We start from the raw sequence: 4,297 nt of genomic DNA, 5'->3' as shown, positions 1-4,297 counted from the left end.
AACATTTTAGTCATTTATTTAGGAAAGGGTTCCTAGAGTAAGAGTGATTAAAATGTGGAACTTAAGTAGTTATGGCGAGTTCTAGATCTGCATTTGAGGCTGGTAACTGAAATGACCGCAGCTGAACGGCAGATCTCAGGACTTACTGTAGATGCATTTATGGGGCAGGGGGAAGCCCCGGGTAAGTATCAGAGCTGCTGTTTCTCTCGTCAGAGTCTCTTTAAATGCTAAAAATTGGCACAAAAATGTGAAATTTAGCATAATTACGCAAAATAAATTGAATGCCAAAAGTAATTGCGCATGTCCGTAATTGTGAACAATGCCATTTTGCATAATCATATTTAGCAGATTATGATCACCACTAGTGGAGAGTTAGACATGTCAGTCTCTGTGCGAGAAGGGCAGGGCTAGCATGGAGAAAGATCCTATGGGCCAATGTGTTGCACGCAGTTGTGATGTACAGTGCTTGCGGTTTCATCAGTGTTCAATAGATCAGAAGTGAATTTGCTTAAAAAAAAAAAAAAAAAAACCCACGACGATTTAGATTGTGCTTTTCTCTTGGCAGACTCAGCGTTACAGGGCTACAGCCACTTAAAGGAAACCCAGAGAGATCACATAATGAAGGGTTTGATATTCGCCCGCAGTTTGCACAGTAGACCCAGACTGCCGCGACTGAGCCCATTACCGGTGCTGATTGCGGCTGAACGGCATGGGACTCAGACAAACTTATGCTGCTGGAGGAGGCCACGGGTGAGTATCAAATCTTTGTTATGTGACAGCTCTGGTACACTTTGGGCAAGGCTCCCTAATGACCATGGAGTATACGTTAAAGTATACCTTAAGCCAAAAAAAAAAAAAAAAAAAGTTACTCACCTGGGGCTTCTACCAGCCCCCTGCAGCAGTCCTGTGCCCTCGCAGCCACTCACTAATCCTCTGGTCCCCCGCTGCCAGCTAGTTTGGTTTTTGCCGACAGGCCAGTCAGGACTGGCCATGCGTAGCTTTTTCCGCATTCCCGACTGCAATTAGTGCTATTGCGGGCCGCAACGCGTACAAAAATGCGTGTTGCCGCATTACGAACGCATAGATATCGCAGTCGGGAATGCGGAAAAAGCTAAAGGTTCACTTTAAAGGCTCACCGTTTTACATACTGGCTTGAGATGGATTCAAAACACCCAGCCTTAACCAGTAAGTTATCCAGCATAGGTGGACAATTTGAGAGTGGCAAGCCAGGTACTGGACTGAATGTTGGCTGCTTTTACATGGCACATTTTGAGTATCTGTCATGATAACCATTTCTTGGCTTTCCTCTCTTCCTCCCATCCGCTGTTTAATAAGAAATTATCTGCACATCAAGGGTTGGGCATCAGTGGGTTTGGAGTGTCACTCGTGCTATTGGCATAGCCATGTTTCTTCAGGCCCTTTGTCACACTGAAGGAAAGTGTCAGGAATCCTTGTGATTGAACTCTTGTAACTTCTCACCCATCATCCTGAGGCACAACCTTTGGGTCTGAATTCTGGGCTCCCTTCAATCAGCCAGCTTGTGAAATGTTTGAAGCTTGGAAGTGGATTCTGGAACAGAGATTGGCCTCAATTCACTAAGCTTATCTCCTGTCTAGGTAAGGAGGTAAATTAACTACAGAGGTAAACTATAGAGGAGGTAACTTAAAGTGAACCTCCAGACTAAACATCCCCTCGGTGCAGCGGGGGAGCGCTTCCTGGTTGGGGCAGGGCTAACCGCCGCAGCCCTGTCCCACACGCGTCTGTCAGACGCGCATCTTCCCCTCCCCTCTGTCTTCCTTCACTGAGAGGGGCGGGGAGAGGCGGCGATGCGCGTCTGATAGACGCGACTGGAGGCAGGGCTGCAGCAGTTAGCCCTGCCTCCAGGAAGAAGAAGATTTACGACCAACTTGCGACCAAGTCTTGCAGTGGTGGGTTTGGGGGTGAAGGGACCCCCGTTTAGCCGCGGGATATCGGTGTTTTAGCAGGGGCACACATGCCCCTGCTAACTATGAGCTCTGAAGCGAGATTTATTCTCGCTTCAGAGTCTCTTTAATAACAGTATGTTTGTTTAGGCTGAAGTTCCCCTTTAAGGAATGAAGAGATAAAATAACACTGTGTGGAGGCAAGTTTTCTCTTGCATTATTATCTCCAGCATGATCTAAGTGAATTGAGGCCATTCTTTAGGCGTTTGCTTTTTTCTCTTAGAGTCTAGCCACAGTTTATGAAAGCCCAACAATATTGATATGCTTCATCACCATGCTCTTGGTGTTGGCCATAGAATCGCATGTTTGCCAATCCAAATTATATACAGGTAGTCCCCAACTTACGAACGCCCGGCTGATACAATGGCATGGATTCTGTTTTTCCATGGGAACAAGTCAAATTTTTTTTTTCAAATTTGACTTGTAGTTTGAGGGGAAGGGGGGGGGGGGGGGCTAAGTGATTTTAAAAAATTCAAAGAAAACAATGGCTTTTAAACTTGTATAAGCAGGTACAGAGGGCAGAGGGGAGCACTGGATGCACAGAGGAGGTACAGGGGACAGAGATGGCACAATGTTCCCACTTCACAGATACAGGTTAAGGACGAACCTACAAGTCCCCATCTCGTTCGCCAGTTGGGGACTACCTGCATTGTATTACAAAAAATTAGAATAGGATAGAAGGGCATACCAGAAAAAAAAAAAAATTACCTTAGGGCCAGTTCACACCAAAAACTGCTAGCAGATCCGCAATTCTAGGCATGCTTAGGAGCGATTTTAGATTAAACATGCCTAGCGTTTTTTGTTATATTTTGTTACATTACAGCTGTAGCTGAACAGCTACTGTAACAACGCTTGGAAAACTGCTCTGATCTAGTGTTTTTCAGAGAGGTTTTCCACTTTTCTATACATTGAGGCAGAATCCCCTCAAATCAGCAAAAAGTTTGCGTTTTGGGAAAAAAAAAAAAATGAAAAAAAAAAACCACCGCTCTGGTGTGCACTATTGCAATACATTAGCCAAGCTTTTTTTTTTTTTTTTTTTTTTTTTAATGCTCGGAACTTCTTTTGGTGTACACTGGCTTTTAGCAGATGAAGGTAGTAGGAAACAGAAGACCAAAAAGAAAAAAAAAAAAAAAAAAAAGTGTGGAGGTGTATAAAATAACTACCGATAGTCTTTAGGTATTCCTGAAGTAAATGGGAGGTGCACCTCCCCATAACCTCCAACCACATAGATCGCAAAGATGTCTGGACTGTAGACACTGACCACTGTGGCCAGATGGTAATGCTTTTGAAGGTTATTTAAATTGGAAAGTTCCACATAATGTTCGGCTGTAGAGGTCCATTTTTAGAAGCGATTTGTGATATTCCCTCTTCCACCCCAGTCATGCCCATAAAGCAGTACTTGCAGTAAAGTTCATCAAACTCTGGAATCTCAACACTCAATCGGATATTGAACAGAAAAAAAAAAAAAAAACACTTTGGCAGCCATTATAAAAAAGGTATGAATTGATCGAGCAATTAAAATTCCAATCTGATGGAGAGAAATTGGTTTGGCAAGTAGGGCTTAAAGTTGACAGGTGTCTGGCTAGCTCTGAGGTTCATGCACAAGTGTTTATGGCAGAGATTTGGACCATCCATCATGTGAGAGTTCAGGGCAGAATTCTGTACAGAAGAGTCACTAGGTTTTAGGCTAGCAACACATACTAGTGCTACAAAGCCGTGAGCAGGTTAAGGAGAAGAACAATGCCCATGGCATTACCTGGCACTGTCTGGATGAAAGTGACACATTGGGAAAGGTTGGGAGCCGCTACACATCTTCAGCAGCGGCAGCCTTTGCTGTTTCAGCCAAAAAATACCTGGCAAGTTTGAAGCTGAAAGCCACACATGCTAGATTAAACTCTGACATGGTGGCCAGTAAAGAACACCTCAGGTGAGAATCTAGCCGGCCTACCGGAGCCCCCTCCACCTAAAAATCCATAATTCTCCCACTCATCTGACAGAAGTCACTTAACTACCATATGCCATGCATATTCCCTCCTGCCCTTCACAGTTACAGATCGTACAACCTCAGCCTCTAGTCAGTCCTGACACATGCATAAACACTTGGTGCCTATACATCTAGCGATGTATGGGCAGGTCAACCAAGAGAGATCTCTGCTTGATTTTGCATTGTAGAGACATCTGTTGCTGCCCATAAACCGCAGGCAGATTGCTGATCAATATCATGAAATCCCTCAGGAATTAGTCTCAACACCACAGATTCACCTGCCTGTCAGTCTCCTTAAATGCTAATATCCCCAGGTGCCCATGCATTGTGA

General features: G+C 44.4%; 1 pseudogene; it reads right to left on the bottom strand.

Moving 5' to 3' along the window:
- Window positions 1-1,349: 1,349 nt before the first annotated feature.
- LOC137522207 (B9 domain-containing protein 1-like) lies at window positions 1,350-3,885 on the bottom strand (annotated as a pseudogene).
- Window positions 3,886-4,297: the final 412 nt, after the last annotated feature.

This window comes from Hyperolius riggenbachi, chromosome 6, assembly GCF_040937935.1.
Source record: "Hyperolius riggenbachi isolate aHypRig1 chromosome 6, aHypRig1.pri, whole genome shotgun sequence".
NCBI classification, from domain to species: Eukaryota; Metazoa; Chordata; class Amphibia; order Anura; family Hyperoliidae; genus Hyperolius; species Hyperolius riggenbachi.
This window is presented reverse-complemented; position numbering and strand designations above follow the sequence as displayed.